Source organism: Stomoxys calcitrans, chromosome 1, assembly GCF_963082655.1.
Source record: "Stomoxys calcitrans chromosome 1, idStoCalc2.1, whole genome shotgun sequence".
Classification (NCBI taxonomy): Eukaryota; Metazoa; Arthropoda; class Insecta; order Diptera; family Muscidae; genus Stomoxys; species Stomoxys calcitrans.
Genome location: NC_081552.1, coordinates 250,819,232 through 250,837,404, shown reverse-complemented (window position 1 = coordinate 250,837,404; position 18,173 = coordinate 250,819,232). Strand labels below are relative to the sequence as shown.

At 36.4% G+C, this 18,173-nt stretch overlaps 1 protein-coding gene across 1 annotated transcript in view; it reads right to left on the bottom strand.

The window, feature by feature from the left end:
* LOC106092296 (solute carrier organic anion transporter family member 74D) overlaps nucleotides 1-18,173 on the bottom strand; it is a 112,694-nt gene that overhangs the window by 55,219 nt on the left and 39,302 nt on the right. Inside the window, exon 2 of the mRNA XM_059369601.1 lies at nucleotides 3,517-3,591. The gene's annotated coding sequence lies outside the window, so the exon portion shown is untranslated. The remainder of the gene's footprint in view (nucleotides 1-3,516; nucleotides 3,592-18,173) is intronic.

The window sequence follows — 18,173 nt, the reverse complement described above, 5'->3', positions numbered from 1 at the left end:
TAAAATCAACAGCAAACCGTTTGATATCTCTTAAACTGGCATAGGCCCCTCTTGGAGGATATGATATGGGAATGATAGGTTTTTATTATATTTTTGCATATGGCTAGGTAGTTAGATGTAATAATAATAACTTTATTGCTGTGAAGAATAACTACTTGTTGTAGTTGTAAAATTCAATTTATAGAACTTGCAGTTGAGTGGGAATTGAATCACACCCACTAAGTGATAAACTAGCATTGTGCATAGATTTACGTAATTTCATAGTTTACAGTACTAATGAAAAGAGTCAGCCGTCTACGGTGGCACAACAATGATGCAATTTGAGATGTGATAATATGATGGTTGGCAAAAAAAAACAACACCTTTACAAGCTGAAGAAAGTTATTGTACACTCAGAGAAAAATGCGACCTTAAACCTTAAGATGGATACAAATTTCAGAAAAATCCGTTAAAAGGGGATCATATATATATAGTACCCCCTTGCCGGCAGACATGGCAAGGGGGTACTATATATGGCAAGGAGCTACTATATATATAAGGAGATGGAGCTACCTAGTCTGAGGAGAGCTGCCTCTCACCCAAAAATACTTCCGATAAAATTTGGCGCCAAATCTCAGGGGTGTTTGGGTCGCCGCCCAACCTAGAAAAAAAAACCGTCTTGCAGGTCGACCGGGACAATAGTGTACGAAACTGATTGTCTGAGGGGCTCTAAAAATGCATGTTGATCGACCGCCTCAATATGGGACTGAAATGAAAGAAATTCGAAAGTAAAAGAAGTAAAAAGGCATTAAGTTCGGCCGGGCCGGAACTTTGGATACCCACCATCTCGGGTATATACGTAAACCACCTTTCGTCAAAATCCGGTGAAAAATACATAATTTAAGCCCCCATAGCAGCTTTATCGAAATATGGTTCGATTTGAACCAAATTCGAGTGGTCTAATAAGTACAAGTTATTGTTCAATTTTGCAGAACAAAATATTGGTTTTTTTGGTAGCCATATCCAAATATAAACCGATCTGAACCATAAACGACAGGGATGTCGAAAAGCCTAACATAAGTTGTTGTGTCAAATTTGAGCGCAATCGGACGATAAATGTGCCTTTTATGGGGTCAAGACTTTAAATCGAGAGATCGGTCTATATGGCAGCTATATCCAAATCTGTACCGATCTTGGCCAAATTGCAGAAAGATGTCGAGGGGCCTAATATAACACACTGTCCCAAATTTCGGCGAAATCGGACAAAAAATGCGCCTTTTATGGGACCAAGACCTTAAATCGAGAGATCGGTCTATATGGCAGCTATATACAAATTTGGACCGATGTTGACCAAATTACAGCCAGATGTCGGGGGGCTTAACTTAACTCACTGTCCCAAATTTCGGCGACATCGGACAATAAATGCGCCTTTTATGGGCATAAAACCTTTAATCGAGAGATTGGTCTATATCCAAATCTGAACCGATCTGAGCCAAATTGAAGAAGGATGTCGAAGGCGCTAACACAACTCACTGTCCCAAATTTCGGCGAAATGGGACAATAAATGCGCCTTTTATGGGCCCAAAACCTAAAATCGAGAGGTCGGCCTATATGGCAGCTATATCCAAATCTGGACCGATCTGAAGCAAATTGCAGAAGGATGTCGAGGAGCCTAATATAACTCACTGTCTCAAATATCGGCGACATCAGAAAATAAATGCGACTTTTATGGGCCCAAAACCTTATATCGAGAGATCGGTCTATATGGCAGCTATATCCAAATCTGGACCGATCTGAGCCAAATTGAAGAAGGATGTCGAGGGGCTTAACACAACTCACTGCCCCAAATTTCAGCGATATCGGATTATAAATGCGCCTTTTATGGGCTTAAAACCTTAAATCGAGAGATCGGTCTATATGGCAGCAATATCCAAATCAGGACCGATCTAGGCCGAATTGAAGAAGGATGTCGAAGAGCCTTACACAACTCACGGTCTTAAATTTTGGCAAAATCGGATCTGGGCCAAATTGAAGAAGTATATCGAAGGGCTTAACTAAACTCCTTGTCCCAAATTTCGGCGACATCGGACAATAAATGCGACTTTTATGCGTCCAAAACCTTATAGCGAGAGATCGGTCTATATGGCAGCTATATCCAAATCTGAACCGATCTTGATCAAATTGCAGGAAGATGTCGATGGGCCTAATACAACACACTGTCCCAAATTTCGGCGAAATCGGAAAATAAATGCGACTTTTGTGGGCCCAAGACCTTTAATCGAGAGATCGGTCTATATGGCAGCTATATCCAAATCTGAACCGATCTGGGCCAAATTGAAGGTCGATGTCGAGTGGTCTAACGCAACTCACAGTCCTTGGTATCAGCAAAATCGGGTAATAAATGTGGCTTTTATGGGCCTAAGACCCTAAATCGGCGGATCGGTCTATATGGGGGCTATATCAAGATATAGCCCATCTTCGAACTTTACCTGCTTATGAAAAAAAGAATCTGTGCGGAGTTTCAGCTTAATACAATATCTCAATTTTTAAAAGACTGTGGCGTGATGTCAACAGACGAACGGACAGACGGACGGACAGACGGGCATGGCTAGATCGTCTTTAGATTTTTACGCTGATCAAGACGGGCGGACAAACGGACATGACTAGATCGTCTTAGATTTTTACGCTGATCAAGAATATATATACTTTATAGGGTCGGAAACGGATATTTCGATGTGTGTTTTATACCCACCATCCTTTGGTGGTGGGTATAAAAAACTCTGATAATTTTATTTGGGGAAAAGAGTCTGCGTGCCCGCCAAAAAAAAAAAAAAAACATTCAAACCGATGTGCAGGCCGACCGGAACGGTATGGGATGAAACGAAGGGACTTTCAAATTAGATTCACAAAGGACATTTAAAACTATTGAAATATTGATCGGATATATTGGATTGCCCAAAAAGTAATTGCGGATTTTTTAAATGAAAGTAAATGCATTTTTAATAAAACTTAGAATGAACTTTAATCAAATATACTTTTTTTTTACACTTTTTTTTCTAAAGCAAGCTAAAAATAACAGCTGAAAACCGACAGAAGAAAGAATGCAATTACAGAGTCACAAGCTGTGAAAAAATTTGTCAACGCCGACTATATGAAAACTCCGCAATTACTTTTTGGGCAAGCCTATAATTGTTAGACATTTATTTGGGAGTAAATAAATGAAATTTAAAATCGAGAAAGCTTTGATGCTCTTGGCGCCGGCCTCTTAATATTCAGAGAACTATTTATTTTAACCTTGTGGCAAGGAACATCATCGCAGCTATTTCTTTCCATATCTATCTATTTGAGTTCCAGGTTGTATCCATTCAAAAATTACAGTTGTTTTAAGAATTTAGTAGATTTTCTTTGAAAACATGGCAAAAGGTATAGCATTAAAAATTTTTCTCAAAATTTCATTTTCATGAAAAATTTTTTTTTTCTAATAGAAATTTAATAAATATTTTTATAATAAACCAGAAAAGTATTTCAATAACTTACCAAAATGGCTACTTGTTTATTTATCCATGGAGATATTCGCTTCTTTTTTTGTTATGGCGCAAACTTTACACGGAACTATGTAATGAAAGAAAAGAAAATAAAAAAAAATTAGTCTAAACAAAATTAGTCAATCGGACAATAAATGTGCCTTTTATGGGGCCAAGACTTTAAATCGAAAGATCAGTTTATATGGCAGCTATATCAAGATCTGAACCGATCTGGGCCAAATTAAAGAGGGCTAACGAAGGGCCTAAAACACCTCACTGTCCCAAATTTCGGTGAAATCGAACAAAAAATACGCCTTTTATGGGCCTTGGATCGAGAGATCGTTCTATATGGCAGCTATAACCAAATCTGGACCGATCTGAGCCAAATTGAAGGAGGATGTCGAAGAGCCTAACACAACTCACTGTCCCAAATTTCGGCGAAATCAGACAATAAATGTGCATTTTGTGGGCCCAAAACTTTAAATCCAGAGATCGGTCTATATGGCAGCTATATCCAAATCTAGACCGATCTGTGCCATATTGCAGAAGTATGTCGAGGTGCTTAACTTAACTCACTGTCTCAAATTTCGGCGAAATTGGACAATAAATGCGCCTTGTATGGGCCCAAAATCTTAAATCAAGAGATCGTTCTATATAACAGCTATATCCAAATCTGTACCGATCTGAGCCAAATTGAAGAAGAATGTTGAAGCGCCTAACATAACGCACTGTCCCAAATTTCGGCGAAATCGGACAACAAATGCGCCTTCTATGGGCCCAAAACTTTAAATCCAGAGATCGGTCTATATGGCAGCTATATCCAAATCTGTACCGATCTGTGCCATATTGCAGAAGTATGTCGAGGGGCTTAACTTAACTCACTGTCCCAATTATTGGCGACATCGGACAATAAGTGCGCCTTTTATGGCTCCGAAACCTTATATCCAGAGATCGGTCTATATGGCAGCTGTAACCAAATCTGGAGCGATCTGAGCCAAATTACGGAAGGATGTTGAAGGGCCTAACACAACTCACTGTCCTAAATTTCAGCAAAATCGGATAATAAATGTGGCTTTTGTGGGCCTAAGAACCTAAATTGGCGGATAGGTATATATGACAGCTATATCCAAATCTGAACCGATTTGGGTCAAATTAAAGAACGATGTTGAATGGTTCAACACAACTCAGTGTCCCAAATTTCAGCAAAATCGGATAATAAATCTGGATTTTATGGGGTTAAGACCTAAATCGCCGGATGGGTCTATATGGGAGCTATATCAAGATTTCGTCCGATGTAGCGTTTTAGATTTTTACGCTGATCAAGAATATATATCCTTTACTAGCCGAACCGAGCCGGCACCGCTGCGCCTTCTTTAACTCTCTAATATTTTTTTAGGGTTTGGACACTTCGCGCCCTGAATGCGGATAACGAATTCATTCCATTGTAGAATATGACGCTGAACGCGTTCGAATTCTGGCGAGAACATCTCCTCTTAATGTTGGCGACTTTTGCGAGGTATAATGCCATGCATGGTCTTTTAAAAAATTGCCCGCAAAAAAGGTGTCGCACTTCGGAACACCGTTCGGACTTGGCTATAAAACAAGATCCCTTATCATTGAGTTTAAACTTAAAATTAGATATCAAATTTGTTCTTTATTCCCAACGGAAATGAAGTTCAGTTTAGGGGGTGCTTTAGGGCGTACCCCAAAACACTTGGCTTCAAAATTGGATATCAAATTCGATTCTCTGGTTACATGGACTCGAATTTTAATACCATATTCGTTTTTTTGGTCTTCAATACCTTTCATGCGATACCCTTATTGTGCCCATCTGACCACTTTCGGATATGGGAGGATCTGCCTGCGCGCAATATCTAAAAGTTATATAGCCTATGTTTCCTTCCCGACAAACGTACACAATCTATGGAAATTTTAAGAAAATCGTTTCAGCCAAGTTATAATGGGTCTAATGGCCTTTTTGAGGGGTGGCCTGACCCCCTATACTTCGATCTGATTTTGGGTTGTGTATTTGGCATAAAGGGGAGGGTCCGTCCCCCTTCCGATACCGAAAAATTAAATAGCCTATGTTTTCTTCCAGATCAACCTACACAATATGCGAAAATTTCGAGAAAATCAGTTCTGTCGTCTTTCAGTATATACGGAACAAAGAAACCGAGCCCCTTATATCTGTGATTGGCTAATATGCTCATTTTGGGCGTTTTTGTGGGGTAGGGGTGAACCCCTATACTTCGACATGAATTTGTATGCCAGATTCGTTATCTACTCCCGCATACTTTTCCTTTGATACCCATATTGTCCTTATCGGTCCACTTTTGATTTTGGGTGGTGTTTTTGGGGTATCGGTGGAGGGTCCGCCCCCTTCCGTTATCAATAAATTATAAAGCCTATTCCTACTTCCTGAATCATATTCGTAATCTACTCCCGAATACCATTTGAGTCCCATATTGTCATGATCGTCAAATAAACCTATTTGAAGGGTTTTGGGGCCTGGGGCGGCCCCCAGGTACTTGGACCCTACTTTTCTTATTAAATTCGTACTCTACTCTTGAATACCTTTCTTTTGAATCTCATATTGTCCCGATCGGTTAAATTTTATTTTTGGGTAATACTTTTGGAAGGGGAAGGACCCTCCCCCTTCCGTTATCAATAAATTATAAGGCCTATTCCTACTTCCTAAGTCATATTCGTAATCTACTCCCGAATACCTTTCATGTGAGTCCCATATTGTCATGATCGTCAAATAAACCTATTTTAAGGGGTTTTGGAGCTGGGCGGCCCCCCAGGACCCAAGTTTTATTATAAAATTTGTACTCTACTCTTGTATACCCTTCATTTGGATCCCATGTTGTCCCGATCGGTCAACTTTAATTTTTGGGTAGTACTTTTGGGGTAAGGAGGAGGGTCCGCCCCCCATCCTCCCCTATATACGGGGTTTTGGGGCTGGGCGGCCTCCCAGGAACTTGGACCCAAGTTTCATTATGAAATTCGTACTCTACTCTTCTATACCCTCTATTTTAATGCCATATTGTCCCGATCGATACCCTTTTATTTTTGGGTAGTACTTCCGTTATCAATAAATTATAGAGCCTATTCCTACTTCCTGAGTCATATTCGTAATCTACTCCCGAATACCTTTCATTTGAGTCCCATATTGTCATGATCGTCAAATAAACCAATTTTAGGGGGTTTTGGGGCTGGGGCGGCTCCCCAGGAACTTGGACCCAAGTTTTATTATGAAATTCGTACCCTACTCTTGTATACCCTTCATTTGAATCTCATATTGTCCCGATCGGTCCACTTTTATTTTTGGGTAGTACCTTTGGGGTAAGGAGGAGGGTCCGCCCCCCTCCCCTATATACGGGGTTTTGGGGCTGGACGGCCCCCCAGGTACTTGGACCCAAGTTTTATTATGAAATTCGTACTCTACTCTTGTATACCCTTCATTTGAATCCCATATTGTCCCGATCGGTCCCCTTTTATTTTTGGGTAGTACTTTTGGGGTAAGGAGGAGGGTCCGCCCCCCCTCTATACAGAACAAACAAACAAACACAAAATGAATTTTATATATAAGATAGGATCGGAAATGGATATTTCGATGTGTTGCAAATGGAATGACAAAATGAATAGACCCCCACCCTTCGCTGGTGGGTATGAAAATGTTGCCATTTTATATTTCATCTCCGTTAAGATTATATGATGGGCTTATTTACTTTCGCACTGAATTTGCATTACAAAACACAAAGTGCTCGCCATCTTCGATAAGTGTATGATAAAATAATCCACAAGTCTACGCATGGATGACTTCATTGATTTAAAGATTTTAAAGTGGCATCTCAAACGATACGTTTTGCATGAAATTGCCTATGCATGGGCTTACATATGAGGGGGTCATGACGCCACACAAAGATGTCTGGTGGAAAATGCTTAGAAATATTTTGTGACGTTAACAATTTTAGAAGGAAGAACGGAAGTTTTAAAGATATAATTTATAGAAAATTAAGCTTTTTAAAGTTACACAATTTTTTCTAAATTAAAATTCGTACGAAGTTTGCATTTGGCGGTTTTTCATTTTGATGGTTCTTCATGGGGCTTTTAGTAAAAGCATTAAAATTCTAAGGTTCATGTTGTGAATTCAAGGCAATCCCATTACAATTTGAATGAAATTTAAATGCGCTGGATAATAAAGCTCAATATTCCTGGCAATGTCATGGCGAGACTGTATGGGTATTTTTCCTCGCCTTCAATACTTTGTAAATGTGAGACAATGTAAATATTTTTCCTCTCTCTCTCTGCGGTTTCAAAAGGTACTTTGCACGGCTGACTAGTCCTTGGTTTAATGGCTCACAACACATTTAATCCCCTGTTAATTGCGATGTTGGCAACATTGAAATAAAAACAAAAGTATTTTTAGTCATTCAACGATTACCTATCTTCTCTACTGATTCAAGGATATGAAGGTTCCTAGGCTGGCACTGACTGTACCTATCGAAGAAGATGCAGCAGCCATCTGCAATTTTCTGCCCTAGCCCAGAGGGGCTTCAGCCAAAGACGTTTTAATGAAGGTTATAATCGCAGCTTAAATGACGCCAGGCAGCTGCGTTGGCCAACTGCTAGAACGACCTCGGTTCAGGCAACAAACCACATCTCATAGAAGTTTGGCCAAAGAGTGGGTGAAGTGAGGTGGGGTTGGGTGTTTGGGTAGGGTATTGTGCCATCAACTATTACCGGTTTTTCCCAGGTTTGACTCTGTTTTTTGTCCTCTGTTGCTGTTTGCCTTTCTTGCCACAGACTACATTGCAGCAATTGGTTCGTTGGCTTGTTATAGAATGAATCTCATGCTTCAAAACCGGGCATAGTGCTGTGGTTTGCTTAATACTGCCATTGACTATGCTATTGTCGGAATGGTTGTTGTTGTTGTTGTTGGTGGTGGTGGTGGTTGTGCTGCTGCTGCTGTTGCTTTTGTTTGTTTGTGCGTTACGAACGGACATTTACTTTCGAAATCAGTGAAATGGAAAATACAACGGAAACTAAAAGTGAATTGCGAATAAATTGTTTTTTTTTTTTTTTTGGTATGGCAGTGTTGGTGTATGCGTGTGAGTTCATTTGTATATGCACGTGTGAGAGTGTGTTTATTTAAATGTGTGCTAAAATTGGATTTTTGGCTTGTATTTGCATTCATAAATTGTTGCTGTTCCAATACCAAATGGAATGAATAAAATGTTAAGAAGGCAACTACCCATTTCGTCGAATAGAATAAGAAGATCACAGATGATAATCACTAAGCGAATTTTTATCGCGGGAGAAAATTTATTTAATTTCCATGTAAATTGAGGACACCAAGGCCAGCTAAATTAATTTCTCAATAAACGGCAGCGGAAATTCCACTAAAATATATGCAAAACCAGTAAGGGTAAGCAAATGTCGGGCGTTGCCGATTATACGAAACGCTATACCTAACTTAAATTTAGCAATTGTTAAGCTCTGGTTCCTCTTCACAACTGTCTATGACAATGTAGGTATAGAGAGCGAAGCAACTTGCCCCGATGTAGACTGTCTATTGAAGAGGGACAGAGACCTCTTCCAGGCCAAGATTTTAGGGGCACCCGCCTTCACCATATCCGGGGTAGTTTCTGGCCTGATGTAGGACTCCCATCACTCTTAACCCACTGAGATTCGTACCAAAGTGGCAATTTTTAAGCTCTGGTTCCTCTTCACAGGTATCTATGACGATGAAGGTTTAGAGAGCGAAGCAACTTGCCCCGATGTAGACTGTCTATTGAAGAGGGACAGAAACCTCCCCCACTCTCCCCACTCTCCCCACCCTCCCCCACTCTTAACCCAACCATCACTGAGATTCGCTCTCTAAACCTACATCTTTGGTGACTTGTCCAGGATCACTGGCTTCAGACATCACCACTGCCCAAACGTCCGGCGGGCCCCTTGTCAAAGGAGAATCCCGAAGTTTCTTGCTTTAAATCCCACCTATGGTGAGAGAGCAGAAACTTTCCCCGAAATGTTGTCCGACTGAGCGAATAAATGTTTCAAGTCGCCCAAAACTGAATTCTAGCAATAATATCATCCATCCATGTTCCATGGCGATGGGTATGAAAATTGGAATTTACCTGTTTTGACCTCTTCCAGGCCGAGATTTTCGGCCCACCCGTCTTCACCATATCCGGGGTAGTTTCTGGTTTGCTGTATGATTCCCTCCTGTCTTAACACAACCGTCATTGATACTCATACCATTGCGACTGGTCCAGGAACACTGGCTTCGGCCAGTGGGCCCCTTGTCAAACGAGAAACCTTAAGTTTTTTGCTTTAAATCACACCAATGGTGAGAGAGCAGAAACTTAGATGGAAGTGTTGTCCGACTGAGCCCAGGGCGAATGAATGTTTCAATGCGTCAAAAACTGAATTCTAGAAATAATATCATCCACCTATTCCATGGCGATGGGTATGAAAATTGAAATTTACCTCTTTTGTGGATACGCACAGTGGAAAAGAATCGAAGAAAAACTAGTAAAAAATATGCCTTTTGAGAACGGATATAGATAACTCTTTGAAATTTGTAATGGTTAGAGCTGAGGTATAATTGAACATTCAAGGTCCTAGGTGGTCTGTGCGCTTCTTGGCAGGGCCCAAAAGTAGATCATCTCGAAAAATTATGTGATCATTTCGAAAAATTTTTCGGGCCGTCACACCTTTATTTGTGGTCCGATTTTTAAAATTTTTTGCTGGATAGTACTAAAAATCCTAATTCTTTAAAAAATAGGGAAACGTTGCAATTTCCTGAAAACGAAAATTCAAATTGAAAAATTCTAAGGAAAAACAAGTAAAAAGGTGTTAAGTTCGGCCGGGACGAACTTTGGATACCCACCACCCTGGGTATGTACGTAAACCACCTTTCCTCATAATGCAGTGCAAAATGCATAATTTAAGCCCCCATAGCTGCTTTATCAAAAAATTTGGTCCGATTTGGACCGTATTCGACATAGATATTAAGTGGTCTAATAAGCACAACCATTGTTCAACTTTGTAGAACAAAATATTGGTCTTTTTGGTAACGTAGGCCGATCTAAACCATATACGACACGGATGTCGAAAAGCCTCATATATGTTACTGCGTCAAATTTCAGCGACATCGGACAATAAATGCGTCTTTTATAGACCCAAAACCATAAATCGAGAGATCGGTCTATATGGCAGCTATATCCAAATCAGAACCGGTCTAGACCGAATCGAAGAAGGATGTCAAAGGGCCTAACACAACTCCCTGTCCCAAATTTCGGCGACATCGGAGAGTAAATGCGCCTTTATGGGCCCTAAACCTTAAATCGAGAGATCGGTCTATATGGCAGCTATATTCAAATCTGGACAGATCTGAGCCAAATTGAAGAAGGGTATCGAAGGGACAAACACAATTCACTGTCCCAAATTTCGGCGAAAACGGACAATAAATGCGCCTTTTATGGGCCCAAAATCTTAAATCGAGAGATCGGTCTATATGGCAGACATATTCAAATCTGGACCAATCTGAACCAAATTGAAGAAGGGTATCGAAGGTACAAACACAACTCACTGTCCCAAATTTCGGCGACATCAGACAATAAATGCGCCTTTTATGGGCCCAAAACCTTGTATCGAGAGATCGGTCTATATGGCGGCTATATTCAAATCTGGACCTATCTGTGCCATATTGCAAAAATATGTCGAGTGGCTCAACTTAACTCACTGTTCCAAATTTCGCCCACATCGGACAATAAATGCATCTTTTATGGGCCCAATACCATAAATCGAGAGATCAGTATATATGGCAGGTATATCCTAATCTAAACCGATCTGAACCATATTGAAGAAGGGTATCGAAGGGACAAACACAATTCACTGTCCCAAATTTCGGCGAAAACAAACAATAAATGCGCTCTTTTGGGCCCAAAACCTCAATTCTATATGGCAGCTATATCCAAATTTGGACCGATCGATTAACTTAACGCACTGTCCCAAATTTCGACGACATTGGACAATAAATGCGTCTTTTGTAGGCCTAAAACCATAAATCGCGAAATCGGTCCAAATGGCAGCTATATCCAAATCTGGACCGATCTGGGGCAAATTAAAGAAGGATGTCGAAGGGCCTAACACAACTCAATGTCCCAAATTTCGGCGACATCGGACAATAAATGCATCTTTTATAGGCCCAAAACCATAAATCGAGAGATAGGTCTATATGGCAGCTATATCCAAATCTGAACCGATTTAGACCAACTTGAAGACGGATGTCGAAGGGCCTAACACAACTCACTGTCCCAAATTTCGGCGACATCGGACAATAAATGCATCTTTTATAGACCCAAAACCATAAATCGAGAGATCGGTATATATGGCAGCTACATCCAAATCAGGACCGATCTTGGCCAAATTGCAGAAAGATGTTAAGGAGTCTAACATAACTCACTATCTCAAATTTCGGTGAAATCGGACAATAAATGCGCCTTTTAAGGGACCAAGACTTTAAATCGAAAGATCGGTCTTTATGGCAGCTATATCCAAATCTGAACCGATCTGGTCCAAATTTAAGAGGGATCTCGAAGAGTCTAACACAACTCATTGTCTCAAATTTCAGCGAAATCGAATTATAAATCCGCCTTTTAGAGGGGCAATACTTTAAATAGAGAGATCGGTCTATATGGCAGCTATATCCAAATCTGAACCGATCTGGTCCAAATTGAGGAGGGATCTCGAAGGGTCTAACACAACTCACTGTACCAAATTTCGGCGATATCGGACAATAAATGCATCTTTTATAGACCCAAAACCTTAAATCGAGTGATCGGTCTATATAGCAGCTATATCCAAATCTGAACCGATCTATACCAAATTGAAGAAGGATGTCGAAGGGCCTAACACAACTCACTGTCCCAAATTTCGGCGACATCGGACAAAGATACGTCTTTTATGGCCCCAAAACCTTAAATCGAGAGATCGGTCTAAGTGGCAGCTATATCCAAATCTGGATCGATCTGGGCCAAATTTAAGAAGGATGTCGGGCTTAACAGAACTCACTGACCCAAATTTCAGCAAAATCGGATAATAAATGTGGCTTTTATGGGCCTAAGACCCTAAATCGGCGGATCGGTCTATATGGGGCCTATATCAATATATAGTCCGCTATACCCCATCTTTGTACTTAACCTGCTAATGGTTAAGATATGGCTCAATATCTCTATTTTTAAAGACTGTAGTGTGCTTTCGACAGACAGACGGACATGGCTAAATCGACTGAGAAAGACAAGACGATCAAGAATTTACATACTTTGTTAGCCCCCAAATCAATATTTCGAAGTGTTACAAACGGAATGACGAATTTAGTATACCCCCATCCTATGGCGAAGGGGAGAAAAAGATTAGTCCGAAGTTTTAGTGGAGGAGTTTTTCAATAAAAAAAATCCTTCTTTGAAGTACATATTGAAGTACAAACTTTTTGACTTCCAAATTGCAAAACTTTTAAGTCAAATATCATATGTGGACGCATATTGTAGCAAAGTCATTACAAATGTTGTCACCAATCCGAATCAAGCATCAAAATTGAAATGGTTCCACAAATGCCTTCGTAAATCGCAAAATACGAAGACAATCTCGGCTAAAATTTCAACAAATAAAAATTAAAAGTCGATTATCGCTGACACCGCTAGAGATTTTGTGTACCCCAAGGAACTTTTAAGCAAATGCCAAGGTGACCGATTTAAGGGTCTTTGCAAGAGGCGCCCGTATCACCAAGGGCCTTGAAATTTTGATCTTGGTAACACCTCAGCTCTAGCCATTTAAAAATACAAAGGGTTATTTCTATCCTTTCTCAAAAGGCATATTTTTTACTAGTTATTTCGTTTGTATCCCACTGTGGTCTTGTTGGCTTAGCCATTCGGGAGTACATTACAGCGTATACGTGTTGCGATTTATGGAAAATAGCATTAGTCATACGTAATATGGGCCAGAATATTTAAAATTTTCGATAATAGTCAAATTTAAATGTTTTTTATAATTTTTTATACCCTCCACCATAGGATGGGGGTATACTAATTTCATTAATTTCATTCTGTTTGTAACTCCTCGAAATTACGTCTAAGACCCCATAAAATACATATGTTCTTGATCGACATGACATTTTATGTCCATCTAGAAATGTCCGCCCTTTCGAAGGAGTAAAGCTAAACACATGAAATTTTGCACAAATACATCTTATTAGTGTAGGGCGGGATTGTAAGTGGGCCAGATCGGTCCATGTTTTGATATAGCTGCTCTATAAACCGATCTTGGATAGGGACTTCTTGAGCCACTAGAGGGCGCAATTCTTATCCGATTGGAATGAAATTTTGCACGACGTGTTTCGCTATGACTTCCAACAACTGTGCTAAGCATGGTTCAAATCGGTCCATAACCTGATATAGCTGCCCTATAAACCGATCTGGGGACTTGACTTCTTGAGCCTCTAGAGGGCGCAATTGTTATCCGATTTGGCTTAAATTTTGCATGACATGTTTCGTTATGTCTTCCAACAACTGTGCTAAGTATGATTCTAAACGGTCCATAACCCTATCTAGCTGCCATATAAACCTATCTTGAATCTTGGCTTCTTAAGCTTCTAGAGGGCGCAATTCCCATCCGATTGGACTGAAAATTGGCATGACGTAATTTCGTTACGACTTCCAATAGCTATGCTTAATATGGCTCAAATCGGTCTAGAACTTAACATAGCTGTCATATAAACCGATCTGAGGTTTTGACTTCTTGAGCCACTAGAGGCCGATATTTCTGTCCGATTTGGCTGAAATTTGGCATGACGTGTATCGTTATGACTTCCAACAACTGGCTAAGTTTGGTTTAAATCGGTCCTTAACCTGATATAGCTGCCATATAAACCGATCTTAAATCTTGGCTTCTATAGCCTATAAGGTATAGCTGTCAAATAAACCGATCTGGGGTCTTGACTTCGTGAGCCTTTAAAGGGCGTAATTATCATCTGATTTGGGTGAAATACAACGGCTTCTCCTAAGACCAACATACATGTCAAATATGGTCTGAATGGGTCTATAGCCAGATACAGCTTCCATATAAACCGATCTCCCTATTTTACTTCGTGAGCCACTAAAGAGCGTAATTCGTATTCGAATTGGCTGAAATTTTACACAATGACTTGAATGTCTCCTACATTCAGTTCAATTATGGCCCGAATTGGACCATAACTTAATATAGCTCCTATCTTTTATCCTAGCAATATCTTTTATCCTTTGTTTGCCTAAAAAAAAATACCATGAAAAGATATCATATCATATCATATCATATCATATCATATCATATCATATCATATCATATCATATCATATCATATCATATCATATCATATCATATCATATCATATCATATCATATCATATCATATCATATCATATCATATCATATCATATCATATCATATCATATCATATCATATCATATCATATCATATCATATCATATCATATCATATCATATCATATCATATCATATCATATCATATCATATCATATCATATCATATCATATCATATCATATCATATCATATCATATCATATCATATCATATCATATCATATCATATCATATCATATCATATCATATCATATCATATCATATCATATCATATCATATCATATCATATCATATCATATCATATCATATCATATCATATCATATCATATCATATCATATCATATCATATCATATCATATCATATCATATCATATCATATCATATCATATCATATCATATCATATCATATCATATCATATCATATCATATCATATCATATCATATCATATCATATCATATCATATCATATCATATCATATCATATCATATCATATCATATCATATCATATCATATCATATCATATCATATCATATCATATCATATCATATCATATCATATCATATCATATCATATCATATCATATCATATCATATCATATCATATCATATCATATCATATCATATCATATCATATCATATCATATCATATCATATCATATCATATCATATCATATCATATCATATCATATCATATCATATCATATCATATCATATCATATCATATCATATCATATCATATCATATCATATCATATCATATCATATCATATCATATCATATCATATCATATCATATCATATCATATCATATCATATCATATCATATCATATCATATCATATCATATCATATCATATCATATCATATCATATCATATCATATCATATCATATCATATCATATCATATCATATCATATCATATCATATCATATCATATCATATCATATCATATCATATATCATATCATATCATATCATATCATATCATATCATATCATATCATATCATATCATATCATATCATATCATATCATATCATATCATATCATATCATATCATATCATATCATATCATATCATATCATATCATATCATATCATATCATATCATATCATATCATATCATATCATATCATATCATATCATATCATATCATATCATATCATATCATATCATATCATATCATATCATATCATATCATATCATATCATATCATATCATATCATATCATATCATATCATATCATATCATATCATATCATATCATATCATATCATATCATATCATATCATATCATATCATATCATATCATATCATATCATATCATATCATATCATATCATATCATATCATATCATATCATATCATATCATATCATATCATATCATATCATATCATATCATATCATATCATATCATATCATATCATATCATATCATATCATATCATATCATATCATATCATATCATATCATATCATATCATATCATATCATATCATATCATATCATATCATATCATATCATATCATATCATATCATATCATATCATATCATATCATATCATATCATATCATATCATATCATATCATATCATATCATATCATATCATATCATATCATATCATATCATATCATATCATATCATATCATATCATATCATATCATATCATCATATCATATCATATCATATCATATCATATCATATCATATCATATCATATCATATCATATCATATCATATCATATCATATCATATCATATCATATCATATCATATCATATCATATCATATCATATCATATCATATCATATCATATCATATCATATCATATCATATCATATCATATCATATCATATCATATCATATCATATCATATCATATCATATCATATCATATCATATCATATCATATCATATCATATCATATCATATCATATCATATCATATCATATCATATCATATCATATCATATCATATCATATCATATCATATCATATCATATCATATCATATCATATCATATCATATCATATCATATCATATCATATCATATCATATCATATCATATCATATCATATCATATCATATCATATCATATCATATCATATCATATCATATCATATCATATCATATCATATCATATCATATCATATCATATCATATCATATCATATCATATCATATCATATCATATCATATCATATCATATCATATCATATATCATATCATATCATATCATATCATATCATATCATATCATATCATATCATATCATATCATATCATATCATATCATATCATATCATATCATATCATATCATATCATATCATATCATATCATATCATATCATATCATATCATATCATATCATATCATATCATATCATATCATATCATATCATATCATATCATATCATATCATATCATATCATATCATATCATATCATATCATATCATATCATTCATATCATATCATATCATATCATATCATATCATATCATATCATATCATATCATATCATATCATATCATATCATATCATATCATATCATATCATATCATATCATATCATATCATATCATATCATATCATATCATATCATATCATATCATATCATATCATATCATATCATATCATATCATATCATATCATATCATATCATATCATATCATATCATATCATATCATATCATATCATATCATATCATATCATATCATATCATATCATATCATATCATATCATATCATATCATATCATATCATATCATATCATATCATATCATATCATATCATATCATATCATATCATATCATATCATATCATATCATATCATATCATATCATATCATATCATATCATATCATATCATATCATATCATATCATATCATATCATATCATATATATCATATCATATCATATCATATCATATCATATCATATCATATCATATCATATCATATCATATCATATCATATCATATCATATCATATCATATCATATCATATCATATCATATCATATCATATCATATCATATCATATCATATCATATCATATCATATCATATCATATCATATCATATCATATCATATCATATCATATCATATCATATCATATCATATCATATCATATCATATCATATCATATCATATCATATCATATCATATCATATCATATCATATATTCATATATTATCATATCATATCAATCATATCATATCATATCATATCATATCATAATATCATATCATATCATATCATTCCTTTCCTTT